General features: G+C 40.0%; 1 pseudogene; it reads left to right on the forward strand.

Moving 5' to 3' along the window:
* Nucleotides 1-472: 472 nt before the first annotated feature.
* On the forward strand, nt 473-4,935 carry LOC138173614 (E3 ubiquitin-protein ligase DTX3L pseudogene; annotated as a pseudogene).
* The last annotated feature ends 13,128 nt before the right edge of the window (nt 4,936-18,063 follow it).

Here is an 18,063-nt window from a genome sequence, read left to right on the forward strand (position 1 = left end):
GCATGTCTTATGATGTTTTTGTTTCATGTTATCCACAATATACTGATTATTCTTTCTGGTATTATTGCTTTTTCACTTTATTCATTTACTATTTTATTGATTTGATTTTCTCCTTTTTTAATCAGATTAGGTAAAAGTTTGTCAGTTTCATTAGTTTTTTTTTTTCAAAGAACCAGCCCTTGGTTTTAGATATCATTTCCTTGAAGTATTTCTGCCTTCATTTTATCTGTTTCTCCTCTGTTTTTTAATAACTTTGTACTTTCCTTAAGCTTCTTTATTTGTTGACTTTCTAATTTTTCAATAAATATTCAGTTCATTATTCCTCTTATTTTCTATGTTGTTAATATACATTTGTAAGGATACATTTTTTTTCTTTCCTTAAGAATGCTTTATCTGCATCCAGATATTTTTGTATATTGTTTCACCATCATCCTCCTTATCATTAGTCTTTCAAATGATTGCTTGTATTTTAAAAAATTATTTGAATTTGTCATTATTTAAAATTTCATTTTGAAGTTGCCATTTTGTTCTCTGTCTTATGTTTGTGCTGTCTGAACCAATTATTTTTATTAAGTTATGGTCTGGGCAGAGAAGTGGGGATAGGGAGCTGACAGAACCCTTTCATATACTCTCTCTGCTCCCCAGTTTTCCTCTCCAGAGCCTAGTGAAAAAGCATCACAGCCATGGATCCTCCACTCACAAGTCCCTACCCTGCCCTGATGGCAACTGGCAGCACTCTCCACAGCCCACTGTACCGGGTCCTGATCCGGGTGTCTGAGAGCTATCCTAGAATAGAGAGGAAGCTGCAAAAGTATTTCCAGAACCCATGGAGGTCTGGGGGAGGCAAGTGCAAGGTCAAAGATGGTCCCACTGAAGGCACTTTCTGGGTAGAGTTTTATAAAAGACAAGCCAAGGAAGGTGTGATAGCAAGGAGAGATCATGTTGTGGCAGTCAGTGATACATTACATGTGAAAGTCTACATAGAAACAAATGAAGACCCAGATGAGAACAACACTTTGGAGATAAGCCAGCTTTCCTCTCAGACTCAGGCCCGCCCAAAAGAATCTCCAGATGGGAAGAACCCAGATGCAGGAGGTGCTGCTAGCTCCTCTAATTCCTTCACTCGAAAGGTATTTCTCTATGTGGAAGCTCAGCTGAACTTCAAGCTTTCCAAAGAGCAAAGGGAGAAAATTATTAACCTCTGCCCAAATCTCAGAATAGAGAGAGGCCATGATGGACCTGAGAAAGTGATTGGTAACTACGAAGATATTGAAAAAGTTCACCGATTCTTAAGTGACACTGTCCTGGGAAATGACCAAAAAGACAATTTTTCCTACTCAGCCTCAGCAAGAGAAATTGAGCAAATGCCAAATGATTATGACAATCCTATTCTTCACTCAAACCCCAAACACATGACAGAAGAAGAGTCAGACCTTATCTCAGTTCCTTCTCATCTGTATGAATATTTCAAATATTTCTTTGCTGAAACTCTGGACAGAATAGAAAGTGAGCATCAAGTACGTATCATAAGTAATTTGGCATATCCTACAGGCAATGTATGTCTAGACTTTGAGACAAGTAAGTTAGAGGACAGAAAAGCAGCCCAGGAAGCTTTTATCAGAGCATTTCAGAGGGAAATACAGAACGTGACCCGTCAGGATGTTCATTTCACAGATAATAAGCTGGCACTCGACGTCCAAAAAACACTGAGTGAAATGTTTCAAAACCTCCATATCAAAGCTGAGGGAAAAGTCTTAATCCTCTGGGGAAGCCCACAGGATATCCTAGGAGCTCAACATTTCATTGAAGCCAACTTCTCCCGCAAACAACCTCAGGAAATGATGGCTTCTCAAAACATGAGGAAAAATGAAATTGAGGTTGATACAGCTCATGTGCGTCTTCTGTACCAGGAAATCAGAGAAATAGAGAAAAAATATGACACTGCAGTGGAATTGCTGACTATACCCCAAACTCAGAAAACCCTCATTGCATTTAAACCAAAAGACAACAGCGTAGACCTCTCTGCACATGCTTATGAAGATTTCACTGATGTTGTTCAGATACTCTTACCGCAGATTGTGAAGGAGGTAGTTATCCTGAAACCATTAAACCAAGATAGAAATTGTTGGCCAGAAAAGACATTCTTTGAAGATTTTGAAAGAAAGCACCCCAATGTAAACTTGGAGTGGAATGTACAAGAACTGACATTAACTGGTTTACCAAAGTACATTGCAGAAGCAAGGAAATATGTCACAAGATACTTTAGTATTGAAAGTCCTGCCCAGCAGAGACAAGGGCCACCTCTCTCCTTTGGATGGAATTGGAATAGAGACCACAGATCCCCTTTAGACAGAATGGGTGAAGATTTCAAGATGGCTTTGCCTGAATTCAAGGGAATATCTAACTATGGGAATTTAGGAAAACAGAAAGAGGAGAAGGAAGAAGAGAAGGAGGAGTGTGTCATCTGTATGGAACGCATTCAACACAAAGAAGTCCTCCCAAAGTGCAAGCATGGGTTCTGTGGCCCTTGTATCAGAGAGGCCATGAAACATAAGCCAGTGTGTCCTGTGTGCCAGACTTCCTATGGTGTCTTGAAAGGGAATCAGCCAGATGGAACAATGACAACCTCTTACAGAACATCTTCACTTCCAGGTTATAATTCCTATGGCACTATTGTGATTCATTATGACATGCGGGCAGGCATACAGACAGAAGAACATCCCAACCCGGGAAAACGCTATGAAGGAACAAGACGGGTGGCATACTTGCCAAATAATGAAGAAGGACGGCAGGTTTTGAATCTGCTCAGAAGAGCTTTTGACCAAAGGCTGATTTTCACTGTAGGACAGTCTCGGACATCAGGAGTCAAGGATGTGATCACTTGGAATGATATTCACCACAAAACTCTCCAATTTGGTGGGCCAGAAAACTTTGGTTACCCTGATCCCAACTATCTGCAGCGCGTCAAGCAGGAACTGAAGGCAAAAGGAATTGAGTAAGAGTGCTGACTTCAAGGATTCCTTGAGAGCTGGGCTTGCAAAAGCTGTAGTTATGGAATGGAATCAAAACAGTCATTAAAATACTTGTGTGTAGGCATCATTTAGAGAGAAATAAAAGAACTTGAGAAGAAATAAGTTTGTTTAGGTGTGAGTGGGGTGACCTGCTACGTGTTAACCTGTATTTATTTATTGGAATTTCTAGTTTTTATTAGACAAACTGAGAGCCTGGTAGGAATGTATAAGTTGCTCTAGTGAGATCCCAAAGTTTTCCTGTGTGTTACCATTTTGCTGTTACCCGGGATGGTGAAGTTAAGGAATCTTCCATTGTACCATTTGTACAAGGTGATGGCAGACCCTCAGGTCCATTCACATTATTTGTCATAAGCTGTTGGTGGCCTCAGAAATCATCTGACCTTGCTCCATTCTAACTGGAATGGTAACCAGGAACATTAAAAAAATTGGAAGACATCTTGAAGAAAATTACAGTCTCTAAGTATTTACATGAGTCCTTAATTTCAGAGAGAAGCTATCTATCCTTGGGACTCTTGCAAATGTAATATAGATTGAGTAATGAGGGAAGATATTTCTGTCTTCAGTAAAGTCCATTGAACTGTAGTCACTTTCAGGAAGAAGTAGAAAAGCCTGTTTGGCATTCAAAGCTCTTCATAACCTTGCACCTCCCTTTGCTCCCAGACTGTGTACTCTGTGATTCAGTGCTATTGGCTTCCTTGATGTTCCTTAATCAAGAAACTCCATCTCTCCAGACTGTGCATTTTCACCATACCTGGAATTCTTTTCCTCTGCATTTCCACTGACCAGCTTCCCTGACTTCTTTCAAGTCCTACCTAAAATGTCACCTTCTACATGAAGCCTGTCCCAAACCCCCTTAATACTAGTGACTTTACTCTGTGGGTTAATTCTAACTTATCTTGTATGTGACTTGTTTGTGCATAGTTGTTTGCATATTGTCTTCTTCATTAGTCTATGAACTACTTGAGAGCAGAGATTGTCTTTTGCCTTCTTTTGTATCCCCAGCACTTAGCATAGTGCCTAGAATGTAGAAGGCACTTAATACTTGTTGACTAACTGACTTTGGGCAGGTTCATTAACCTGATTGAGAATCAGAGTTTCCAGATTAATAGGCAACTGGCATTGCCTTGTGTGCTGCTCTATTTCTCTGCCTTTTTAGCTCACCTTTTGGTGTGCATCTAGTGGTAGTTCCTCTGTCTAGACTTAGTGAGACTACATTCACAATCAAATATTTTCTGACTTTTAACTTCCAAAAATCACTCAATTTGCCATTATTCTAGGTGCCCCCTCTAAAGTGTAGTTCTACGGCAACAGATGAAATGCCCATTCATCTCTGAATGAGTCCGCCTTTTATATTTGCTACAAAAACTAAGCAGAACTATCAAATAGGGTCTTACATACTGGATCCTGTAGCATTCTTTGGAAAATGAAAGAGCACCTCTGATACAGAGAGGTTTCTTTCCCAGTAACAAATAGCTTATTGGTGATAATGAAACAGCCTATTGACACAGGGCAGAAGGTTAAGTTTTGTAGCTCAAATAATCTTTAATTGATTCTTCTCTAAATAATTAAATCATCTCATTCTGGCTCTATGCTTATGTTAGGGGAGAAATGATTGAATGGCTGTGTCAGATGCTTCTAATACAGTCAAAAGTGTGTCATCAGAAAAAAAGATTATGGTTTGTAAAGAATTTATTAACTATTTCTGTGTTTTTACATTTGTTTGTAATATCTCTGTGCCCTAAATTTACATGATCAATTTTTGTAAAAGTTCTATGTGCTACTGTGAAATGTGTGTACTCTTTTCTAGTCCCATTTAGAAGATGCAAAAAGTCTTTCTGGTCTAGTATCCTTGCAATTTGTTCAGTTCCTTATTTTTCTTTTTGTTTAATGTTTCTATTAAAGTCATTCCAAACTGAGAGAGATTGATGATTTAGTATGTAAACAAATACATATATATTCTTATCTTTTTATGAGGTGCAAATACGCATTTCCATCATATGAGTCAGGAGGATGCTTGATTCTCAAGTGTGAAGAATACAGGAGTCAAAATTATTGAGGACCCAACTACAGACTGAAGTCTGGAAAGGCATATTGAATTAAGGTGGACCCTTTGGTGGAATAAACAACTTTAAATTTCCTTCAAATGGTTAGAAAACATAGTAGATGAATCACAGGAATGCTTAAATTTGGATAAAGCCAATATACAGGTGAATGTTATCTAATTTTCCTTCTTTTCTTACCAGTAAAATCAGGTACTGCATGGGCACTGCCTCTTTTTGGTAAGTCCTTATTTCTCTAAGTCTTCAGTTAGTGACTGGAGTCCTTCAGTTTGAATTGTAGACAAAGGGCATTGCTTAATGCATGGCCATGACTTATCCTTGAAATAGCTGATTATAACGGGTTTAATTCCTTTTATCAAGCCAGAATCATTCCTAGACCAGGCCCACAATACAAGTTTCCTTCATGTCAGAGTGGTTTTCCAGCCTGGGTAAAACTGCCAGTTTCCCTCATCCTCTTCTTGAGCCTGAAGCCATATAGTACCTAAATTAGCATTTTCATACTGAAGTTCCAAAAACACTCCCTCTGGGGTATAGAATGTACAGAATATATATCATAATTTACACAGATGGTCTCTTCCCACCAGATCATCAGGTAAAGCAAGTGAATATAAAAAGCATGATATTCAATTAAAGGTTCTATTTGTACACTGGGTTTGGAGGGAGTGAGAGAGCTTTTAACTGTCTTGCCTCTTCCATTTTCTTCCAGGATTTTCTTTCTGACTATCCAAATCCTTCTTAAGTTTGTTAGAGACAACATTCCCACTTCAAAAATACCAGCAATTCATTTGTTTTGTTTCTCAAAATTCTACTAAGTATGCTAACTTACCTACTTCAAATGAACCTCCTGTAGCCACTGCAAATCTGACTTTTCATAAGTAGAAACATTTCACACATGACATAAAGATTTTAACCTCTTAAGATAGAGATTTGCGTGCAACAAAGAGAGCTTCCTATTTTTCCAACCATTTTAGCCAGTGGAGAGCCAGACGGTATCTTTTCAGAGCTTGCACTACCATTTTCTAATTTACACTACCTAATCTCCAATTTCTCAAAGTTCTTTACTTCCTGAGGCATTGGTTGGTGGAGTCCTGGAATAGAGACTTATTAGAAAGTCAGGATAACTCATCTGCTAAAAATTGGCCATGAATACCCGCAGGGAGTACACTCACCACTCCTTCAGGGCCAAGTCAGCCAAATTTTCAGGTTGCAACAAACTTATGTGGAGACAATCCTTTAAAGAAAATAAAATGTTTTAAAAGAGGAAAATAGAGGGGCGGCTGGGTAGTACAGTGAGTAAAGCGCCAGCCCCGGAGACTCTAGTTCGGTTCCCACCTCAGACACTTTACACCCACACAAAAAAACTAGCCATGTAACCTTGGGCAAGTTACTTAAGCCCAACTGCCCTCCCAAAAAGCAAAAAAAAAAAAAAAGAGGAAAATGGTATCCAGAATGCATACACATATAGACAGTCTGCTATCAGTCAGTCACCATTATGTACCTACTATGTGCCAAGCACTGTGCTACACACTGGTGATACAATAAGAAGCAAAAGACAATCCTTGCCCTCGAACTTACAATCTAATGGAGGAGACAACATGGAAAACAAAAATAAACTGTATACAGAGAAATACTAGCTAATTATAACTGAAGACACTAAAATTGATAGTATTTTAGTTGAAACCAAAACCCGGTCAAGAAAGTCATTAGGTAAAGTTGAGGATGTCCTGTCATGAGAGGTAGCCAGAGAAAATGCCAATAGATGCCTAATCCTATTTGTGGAACATTAAGGAGACTGGTGGGACTGGATCAAGGAGATCATGTTGGGGATTGAGTGTAAGAAGACTGGAAAAGTAGAAGGTGGCTAGGATATGAAGGGCTTTGAATGCTAAATGGAACATATTGTATTTGCTTCTGAAGGCAATAGGGAGCCAAGAGGAGTTATTGTGAGAGTTGGGGCCTGGGAAGTGACACGATAGGACCTACTATTTCAAAAAAAATCTCTTTAGTGGATGAATGGAGGATGAATTGGAGTGGAGAGAGATTTGAAATAGGGACTCACCAACAGGTTATTGCAATAGTCCAGGCATGGGATAAAGAGGGCCTGCGCCATAGTGAGAAGAGAAGGGGGCATAATCACGAGGTATTACAGAGGTGAAGGTGACAGACTTTGGCAACAGATTGGATATGAGGAGTAAGAGAATGAGGGGTCAAGCATGTCTCCTACTTTAGGAGCCTGAGGAACTGGGACAATGGTGTCTCTACTACAGTAAAGAGGGAAGGTAGGAGGGAGGGGCATGGTTTTACAGGGAAAATAGTGAGTTCTGTTTTGGACATATTAAATTTAAAATATCTACAGGACATCCAGTTCAAGATATTTGAAAGATAGTTGGAGAAGCAAGACTGCAGGTCAGCAGAGATTTTGGTAGAAAGGCAGATTGTAGAATCATTAGAATAGAGATGGTAATTAAATCTGTGAGAGCTGATGAGATCATAGTAAAATGGGAAGAGAGAAGAGGGTCCAGGATAGAACCCTGAGGGACCCCAATGATTAGAGGCTGTGATCTAGAGGAGGATCCAGGAAAGGATAGTAAGGAGTGGTCAGATTGGTAGGAGGGGAATCAGGAGAGAATGGTGTCTGAAAAACCGAGGGAGAAGAGGGAGATCATCAATGTCAAAGACTGCAGAGAAGTGAAAGACAATAAGAATTGAGAAAAAGAACGTTGAAGTTTGTGATTAAGAGATCATTTGTAGTTTTTGAGAAAGCAGTTTCAGTGAAATGATCAAGTTGGAAGCCAAAATATAAGGGGTGAAGGAGAGAGAGGGGAAAAAGCAGAGGCATTTACAGTAGAAGGCCTTTTTGAGGAGTTTAGCTACAAAATCCAGAAGAGATATAGACAATAGCTATGGGGAATGAAAAGGTCAAGTGAGTTTTTTGAGGAGGGGGGGATATATGGGCCTACTTATAGGCAGTAAACAGGGAGAAATTGCAAATAAATGGTAGAGTAGGGATGACAGGGCAGTCTGTTGGAGGCCATGGGATGGAATGGCATTGCTAGAACAGGTAAAGGGGTAGTTAATCATGGTAAGGAGTAAAGTCATGTAATCATGTGAGAAGAGTGAAGGAGGAGATAGTGGCAGAGTGATCACAGATGAGAAAGAGGGATCTCAGCCAAGAAGGTAGTAGAAGGGGATGCCATGAGAAGTTTGAGGAGAGATGAAAAGGGTGGGAAGACCTGCCATGGAGAGTTGGATAGTGAGTTGATAGGATCTAGGACAGGATTGCCTAGCAGCATAGAAGTTCTCACTGACAATGTATAACTTCATGAATGAGTCAGAACAGTTGTATGATTTTCTCTACCTTCATTCAACAGCATATGTAGAGGAGGTAAGGCAATCTTTTGTGTGAGCATACCAAGGCTGAGAATTAGCTAGGACATAATCAGCAATATAAGAGGTCTAGGGATTCAAGAGTGGAAGACAGTATAGAGTTGAATTGGTTCCAGAAGTGGTCAATATTGGGGGAGAGAAGAGAGTGGCAAGTTTAGGAGTGGTGGCCCAGAAAATAACTGAGGGGTCAAGGAATTGGATAATGGTGTGGACAAAGAGTAGGATTCTATAAACAAAGGCAGAGGAAGTGGTGAAAAAGCAATAAGTTGTGGTTGATTAAGGGCATTTTGGAATTGTTAAACTCGGAAGTGGTACATTTGTGAGTGATAGCAAGATCAAGAGTATGGCTATGTTTGTATTTAGGTGAGGTATGGTAGAATGGGAAGTGAGTAGGTTGAGGAATTCAGTGGTTAGGGTGATATGTGTGTTGAAGTCTCTTAGTATGGGGGCAGAAGTTGAAGAGGGAAGAATAATTGTGAGTCATGTACCAGCCTGACTGAGGATGGAAGGGGTGTGACCTGGGAGTCTATAGACAACAGCTACCAGGATTTTAATTGGGTGGTAGATATGAATAGCATGAATCTCAAGGGAAGAGAGGTTGCTGAATGACAAAGGTAGGTGGAGAATCTGAAAGTGACAATGGGGAGCAAGGAGTATTTTAACTCTTACCTCAACCAGTGAACAGAGAATGAGAGAAGGTGCAGCCAGTACTGGAAAGGGTGACTAGGGAGGGTGTCATCCAGGGGTAGCCAGGTTTCAGTAATACCTATATATGGAAGGAGTAGGAGATGAAATAATTTAGGATGAAGGGACATTTATTGCCTATTGAATGGGTTTTCTACAAGGCACAGTGGAAGGGATGGGTGGTAAGAGTGTTGAGGGGAATGGGAATAAATAATTGACTGGTAGGGCATGTGGAATGTGGTTTGAATGATGATCTTCAGCGGTTCAGAATCACTTAGATGAGAAGGGTATAAGCAGGTATGAGAATATTTATCAATGAGAAGAGGGTACCACTTCTCTTCCCAACTGAGACTGGAGATACGACTGGAGGAAGTTGCAGTATGAGATGGGAAGCACACATTCAGATATCCAGATGGGAAACCCTGCTTCTCTAGTCCTCTTCTCTCTGAAGGGTGGAGATTAGCCAAGATTCTGCCAGGGTACAGCAACAAGTGAAAGTCACACAGAAGTCCTATTCCCCACCAACCTTCCTCTTCCCTCAAGAGACAGGCACAGCAAGAGATGGAAGGCCTGATGTGAAAGGTAGGTTACTCATCTTTGCCCCAGAGATTCTCCAGATCTTAGTTGAGAGACTGGGCTGGAAGTAAGAGGAAGAAGTTCCCTTGTGCTTGTACAGATGGAAGTTGTTGGTTTGGGGCAGATGGAAGACTTCTCATCTGGCCTCTTCTCACCTTTCCACAGGGGACAGGCTGTGCCCAGCAGGGGATGGAAGGCACAAGGCATGGGGTTAGAAAAAATATTAAGCACATCTTCTCAATTGAAGAAGCTTGTGAGGAGTGGGTAGCCAGAAGTGGTATATTCCCATGCAGGGGGAAGTCCTTTGGGGGAGTTGAAGATGCCTGGTCCCTTGACACCTTCCCTCAAAGGACACTATAACCACTGTAATTTTCCTCCAACTTGGTTTTTTTTTCTTTGTTCCTTTTCTTATTTTTCATTCCTGCATGTGTTGAATGTAAGGAAGAAAAATAGACATTACAAATGACAAAGGATGTCCTAAGTCTGGGATGGAGTCAAGGGTGAACCAGGAAATCAATTTCTCTTATCTTTTTGTCTGCAAATCCCTTAAGGTTAAAGTTATGCATGCACTTATCCAGCCTTCAGAGCACTCCCAGGGAGACCTTATCTGTCTAACTCCTGTGCACAAATGTCCACAAATCACAGCCAGCACGGTTACCTTTGAAAAGTGAGTTCCCTTCAGGTTCTCCATCTTTTTGCCTGTGAATCCCTTAAAGTTATGATTTCTCCATTTGCGGGTCCTAGGATTATTCCAGTGAAGAGCTGAGCAATCTCCCTTTTCTGGACAAATTTCATTTTGAAAAGCTCATTGTTATTTCAGAAAGGTGGGTTTCCAGGATTGAATTTGCTTAAAAAATTTATAGAGGTTGGGGGTGGGGGCATCAGTCAGGAGAACCCTGGGCTGGTGCCTCCTGATGGGCCAATGAAATGGTTCCACTGCACTCCTGAACCATATTTCTTCACAAGTGCTCCTACACATCTGTGCCAGTAAAAAGAATAACACTTGTATAAAGGAAGCTGTACAGTTTGGATCACTTTTGAGCCTCTGAGAAATCTGTGAGATTAGTAATTTTCTTATCCTGATGTTGCAGAGTAGAGACCAGAGGATAACACAGGATAAATAACTTGGTTACCTTGACAAGTCTGGTAAGTGGATGAGTTGGGAGGTAAAGCCCAGGCTTCCTGACCCTACAGTCAGATTGTGACCACCAAGCATTTTGGAACACTGCCTGTCAACCTTCATTTTTCTGTCCCCTACCACATATGTATTCATTCTTGCCATGCTTGACTTCCCTAAAAATTCATGGTTCACATAGCTAGAACTATAGAGGCCTTTTCAAAGGCTCTCTTTTTAGAAGAGCCTTATAAGAAAAACTGAGAAAAGTGAGGCCCTTGGGTTTTCCAAGGTCTAGTTGAAAGAATGTGTCTGATGTACACATTAAGTCCCCTGCTTGCCAGACTCCAGATGCTGGCCACTGGCCACTGCCATAAGTGTGTCTCTACCCCAATCACATTTTATTCTTTCTTATCATTCCAATTCCATATTGCTAGGCCTTTTCCCTTCCGTTCAGCATTAATCACAATAAGAACAGAAACAAGAACAGCCACAATAATAATTTCAACTACCAAGTCAGAAAAAAGTATAATAAATATAATTTAAAGAGTACAGTATGTCTATGTTATTTTTTTTGACGCAGCAGTAGATCTCTGATTCTGACGCTCTTTGTAGTCCAATTGACAGAGGAATCATCGAAAGTTACTGCCTTCATTTTTGTTCCTGTACTTTATTTCCTTTCACCATGTCACTATCCTTGGCTTTCTTGGGTGTTTATCTTCCCCAAGAACCCAGGTCGTGATTGGTTGACACCAAAATGATGTGTATGGGCATAAATGCACATTACCAGTAGGAAAAGTTCTTGTAGAATGGGTTCAGATTCTGGGCCTCTTCATAATGTCTGCTTCTCATTCTTTTGGCCTCTCAATGCCTTAAGGTTAATCTTATTTCTCTGTTGATTGATTCTAGGATTATTCCCAGGAAGAGCTGAGCAACTTTCCACTTATGGACAAATTTCATTTTGACAAGCTCACTGTTCCTTTTCAAAGGTGTGTTTCAAGATTTGCATTTCTTTCAGAAATTTTAATATGTTAGTTCTGGGGATTTAAGTCAGGGCAAACCAGGGAGTTTGGTCCCAATGGACCTTTGAAATAGTTCCTTTGCACTCCTGACACATCTTTCCTTGGAAGTGCTCTTGCACACGAGAGAAATGACTATTAATAACTAATGAATTGGGGAGATCCAGAGTCCTCCCTTTTCTCTATCCTCATTTCAAAACTAGGTCTCTGAAGGTCCAGCTAAACTTCTCCATCTCCCCACTCAAATATGTAAGCAATTTCTAGTTTTAGGTGAATTCCATTCAGTCCAGCTTGGGTGAAGATAGACTCTTTTGTCTAAATTGTCCAAGGCTGGGGAAAAGAGGTTCTGGATACAGAGATAGTCTCTTTCTCTCTCTCTAAGGGTAACATGGTGTCACTTTCAGCCCTTCATTGTAATATTCATCCTCTCATTAGTTAACCAGTTAAGGTTGCTTCTTACCTTGGGGAACACCTTCTCCCTTTGAAGGGTATATATTCTGTGAGCCTGTCACCATGAGTGTTTTTAGCCTAAGAGAGATGGCCAAATGACCACCCTTTTATTAATAAATGTGCTGGATTTATTAATAAAATGATTAAATTACCCAGAAATTATGTCTTTTGAACATTTTTAATTGCCACCCACACACACATCAGTAATAAGAAAAAGAACTCCCCTATATGTAGCAAGCTCTACATTTTGTGTACCTGTTGAGTCTCAGAGAAAATTGTGAGATTGATGGGTTCTTTGCTCTGATTTTACAGGTCAGAGAGCTGAGGATAAGTGAGGTCACATGACTTGGTGCTCTTCACATGTCTGGTAAATGGATGAGTTGAGATGTGAAGTCCAGGCATCCTAACCACGCAGGTCAGGATGGAGCCTCTTAGTAATTTCTACCCCTGCTGGTCAGCCACTAATTTTTCCTCCTCTGCCACATATTTATCCATTCTTGCCATCCTTCAGTTCCCTAAAAATTCAGATCCACATAGTCAGAACTATAGACCTTTTCAGGGACCATTTGCTTGAAAGCTCCTTATCAGACAAGTGAGGAAAGTGATGCCCTCAGGGTTTTCAGAGGCCTAATGAACAGAATGTGTCTGATGTAGGCTTCAGGTCCCCAGATGCTGGCCACTGGCTACTGCCTTGAGTGTGCCTCTACCTCAGTCATATCTTATTCTTTCTTGTCATTCCTGTACTTCTGCCTCCGTCAAATGGACTCAGTAGGATAAAAAATTGTAAGAAGTTGGGATGCTAGAATGCTGGGACAATGTGTAGGGTGACCCATGCATTGCCATCTCTTTTCCTCTAAGTCCTTGAGACTTCACCTCATTATTACCATACTTCTCCTTCCTAGGACAGAGATATCCTCTCTGTCCTATGATATCCTGGGAGATTTGAGATTTAGCTTTTTTTCTTTTCTTTTCCTTTTTTTTTTGCTTTTTGGAGGGGGGGGAGGTAGGGCAATTGATGTTAAGTGACTTGCCCAAGGTCACACAGCTAGTAAGTGTTAAGTGTCTGAGGCTGGATTTTAACTCAGGTTCTCCTGACTCCAGGGCTGGTGCTCTGCACCACCTAGCTCCCCCTATCCTGGAAGATTTGAGAAGTGGCCCACTTGTACGCCACTGTCTTCATGTAACCCATCCCTCTTCCTTTCTAAATGTAAATCTCCTCACTTCCTCTTTCTTTTGGGGAAAAAAAATGGATGATGTTTACCCTTTGGAGGAGGGAATTTGAACTTTCCATAATCTGATGGACAGATTCAATTCTTCTACTCCCTCCAGATGTGCCATGTTGTTTCCTTTCTGTTTCAAGATTAATCACAGTAAGAACAGAAACTAAAAAACAGCTGTAATAATAATAATTTCAACTACCAAATCAGAAAAGAAAATATCACTGAAGGAGTACAGTGTGTATGTCATCTCCTTCTTCCCAGCAGCAGACCTCTGACTCCGATGCTCTTTGTAGTCCAATTGGCAGAGGAATTAAATGATGTTAACACATGGGGAGTTACTCAGGCCAGGAGGATAAATGTCACATGTTGCTGAGGTGGGATTGCTATTTGAATTTTAAAAATTAATTAATTAATTTACTTTTAGTTTACAACATTCAGTTCCACAGTCCCTTGAGTTTCACATTTTCTCCCCTTCCCTCTCCTCCCTCCCCCATGGTGGCATGCAATCATATATAGGATGTGCAAATACCTTCACATTAAACATTAGTCAGGTTGGAAAGACAGATTATAACCAATGGAATGAACAATGGGAAAAAGGAAACAAAACAAAACATGAAAAAGAAAGAGAGCAGTTAGTTTGCTTCAATCTGCATTCCAACTCTGTAGCTCTATCTCTGGATGTGGACATCTCTTTCCATCATGAGTCTTTCAGAGTTGTCTTATAATGTTACATTGCTGAGAAGAAACCAGTCTATCAAAGTTGGTCATCACACATACTTTGTGTCTGTCATTGTGTACAAATTTCTCTTGGTTCTGCTCTTCTCACTCAACATCAGTTTCTATAAGTATCTCCAGGTTATCATGAAATCCATCTGCTCCTCATTTCTTATAGCACAATAGTATTCCATTACATTCATATTCCACAACTTGTTCAGCCATTCCCCAATTGATGGGCATCCCCTTGATTTCCAATTCTTTGACACAAAAAAGAGCTGCTATAAATATTTTTGTACATATGGGGCCTCTTCCCACTTCTATGATCTCTTACAACCCTAGAAGTGGTATGCACTTATTTATAGCCCTTTGGGCATAGTTTCAGATTGCTCTCCAGAATGGGTGAATCAATTCACAACTCCACCAACAATGCATCAGTGTTCCTATTTTTCCACATCCTCTCCAGCATTTATCATTTTCCTGTTTTGTCATCTTAGCCAATCTGACTGGTGAGATGTGGTACCTCAGAGTGGTTTTGATTTGCATTTCTCTAATCACTAGTGATTCAGACCATTTCTTCATATGCTTATAGATGTCTTTAATTTCTTCCTCTGGAAACTGTCTGTTCACATCCTTTGACCATTTATCAATCGGGAAATGACTTGTATTCTTACAGATTTCACTCAATTCTCTGTACATTTTAGAAAGGAGGCCTTTATCGGAGACACTCGTTGTAAAAATTCTTTCCCAATTTTCCATTTCCTTCTTAATCTTGGTTACATTGGCTTTATATGTATAGGAACTTTTCAATTTAATGTAATCGAAATTATCCATTTTGCATTTTATAATGCTCTCTAGTTCCTGTTTGTTCATAAAACCTTGTGGGATTGCTACTTGGATCTTCCTGGCTCTGAATCCAAGGCTCTAAGGTGTTTGACTATCTGCTATAATTTTTGTTTTCATACTTCATTTCCTTTTACCATGTGATCATCTTTGAGTTTCTTGGGTGTTCATCTTCCCAAATACCCTAGGTTTTGATTTCTTGGCATCAAAGTGATAGACATGGGCTTTTATGTTTTCCTCTCCTTTTTGTATTTCCCTGATGCCATTCCATTTTCCTTCATCCTACCTGTATTAAAGGGTGGCAAAATAACCGCACATTTCTAAGGACAATAGTTCTTGCAAATCTTAGGATCAGATTCTGGGACCTTCCAGAAAGTAAATTTCTCCATATTTTGTCTACTTAATGCCTTAAGATTAATGATATTTCTCTACCCATTGGTTCTAGAAGTATTCCAAAGAAGAGCTGTGAAATCTTCCCTTTTGGACAAATTTCATTTTGACAAGTTCACTGTTTCTTTTCAAAGGTAAGTTTTCAGATTTACATTTGTTTCTGAAATTTGAATAGGTTAAGTCTGGGGTCAAAAGTCAGGGACATCCAGGGAGTTTACCTTCTGATCAACCTTTGAAACAGTTCCCTTGCACTCCTGACACATCCTTCCTTGGAAGTGCTCACACACATCCATTGTTGTTGTTCATCCTTTGTTCTCAAAGAGGACCAATGACATCGGGAGGGTGATGTCTTGACTTGCAGATAAAAAGGATTTAAGTGAGGTAGAGCTGTGCAGAGTCATTAGCCTCACTCTCTCCTCCAGAGTCATCAGAGTCCAGTTGAAAGACATAGGTCAGGACGACTGATGGGACCCAGACCATATAATCTAGGAGATATATGACTAGAAAAGTAAGGAGGCCAATAATATAGAGCAAGGGTTAACAGATGGACAGTATCTGTACAAATACAATATTGGGAGGTCTAGTGCAAGACCTTCAGAAGACAGAATAGACCCCCCCCCACTGTGGAAGATTTAAGGGTAGACCTGGACAACAGACACAGAGAAAGAGGGCATGGATGAATTGCAATCTGACCACTGGACCGCATCAGTGAAATCATTTAGCCATCAAAGTATTGCAGAATGTGCAAAGAACCATAATCCTGGGAATACAATGACAAAATTAAAATATCTCTACCCTCAAGGAGTTTTCATTCCACTGAGAGATACAACATATAGACAGATAAGTAAATGTAAGATCTAGTCAAAGAAAGGCATATTCAGAAAAATAATAAATGAACATTCTTGGATCTTCCCAAACATCCAAGGTCAATAATGATCCAGTAAAGTCTATATTCCAATTCTAAGTTGCAGCTTTGAATTTAAGTTCCATATAACTCTACGATGTTATTCCACTGTGGCATTGCGTTACTTTGTTTGCCAAAGTTTTTAGTCCTTTAACATTTCTTTCATTGGTATGAAAACTGAGTCATATACAATTGATGGGCCTCTTAAAGAAATAAGTACATGAAAAGGCCTTAGGCTAAAAGGACCAGGGTCTCCCATTGCATACTGGGTCATCTCTAGTCATCCTGATTAATATATGGTGCCTGGACCCAGATGGCTCTGGAGGTAAAAGTGAGACTGGTGTCCTTGCACAGCCTTTCCTCACTCAACTCAAAGTCAAGTGCAAGTCATGCCATCATTTCCCCAATGCCATGGTCCTCTTCGAAAACAAAGTACAAGCACAACAACAACAATTTAGGTGGCAGGCAATTTGACATACATGTGCAGTCACACAAAACAGATCTCCACATTAGTCACGTTCAGAAATAAAACACAAACCAAAACAACCTCCATAAAAACAAATTGAAAAATAATTTACCTTGATCTGTGTTTCTACTACATCACTTCTTTCTCTAGAGTGGATAGCATTTTTTGTCATTAATCCTTTATTTGTTTTATCAAATGCTTTATTAACTTCTAGTTTACATCATTTATTTCCATATTATTTGGAGTTACCAATATTCTCCCCATTTTTCCCCTACCCACCACCCCAAAATAGCGATCCCACTGGATATTCCCTTCTTCAATCTGCTGTCTCCCATATCTTCTCCCATACCCCCTCTGACTTTCCAGTAGGGCATGGTGGATCTCTATAACCCAGTGCCTGTGTATCTCATTTCCCAGTTACATGTAAAATAATATTAATAATAGTGTATATATATATATATATACAAATATTTAAACATTTTATTTTAAAACTTTGAATTCCAGATTCATTGCCTTCCTCCCTTGTCACCCACCCTTACTGGGAAGATAAGCAATTCAGTATAGGTTGTACACGTGTAGCTATGCAAAACATTTCCATAGTGGATATATTGTAAAAGACTGACTATATTTCCTTCCCTCCTATCCCAACTCCCACTTGTTCTATTCTCTACTTTGATCCTGTTCCTTTTCAAAAGTGGGTGCTTCCAACTCCCCCCCAGCCTGCCTTCCCTTCCATCATCCTCCCACTCATCACCTTTCCCCCTACTTTCCTATAGGGTGAAATAACCTAGTTAGTGTGTATGTCATTCTGTTCCTAAGCCAAATTCAATGAGAATAAGTTTGACCCATTCCCTTTTGCTTCCCTGTTCTTCCCCTCCATTGTAACCAGTTTCCCTTGCCTCTTCTATATGAGATAGTTTACCCTATTCTGGCTCTCCCCATCTCCTCCCATTATATTCCTCTCTCACCTCTTAATATCGCCTTTTAAGTATCAAACCTTCCTATTCAATCGGTCCTGTTCCCTCTATCTATATATACCTGTACACATATATACACACATTCACATATGTATTCATACACCCATATAGCCTGCTATATAGACATATAGATGTATGTACACACACATATATATGTATATACTGTAAGGGTTATGGGATTTAAAGATCTCCCATGCCCCATGGACGTGCTGACATAGCAGAGCAAG

Source organism: Petaurus breviceps, unplaced genomic scaffold (assembly GCF_028583685.1).
Source record: "Petaurus breviceps papuanus isolate PSGF00001 unplaced genomic scaffold, PetGlider_PUasm1.0 611, whole genome shotgun sequence".
Lineage (NCBI taxonomy): Eukaryota > Metazoa > Chordata > Mammalia > Diprotodontia > Petauridae > Petaurus > Petaurus breviceps.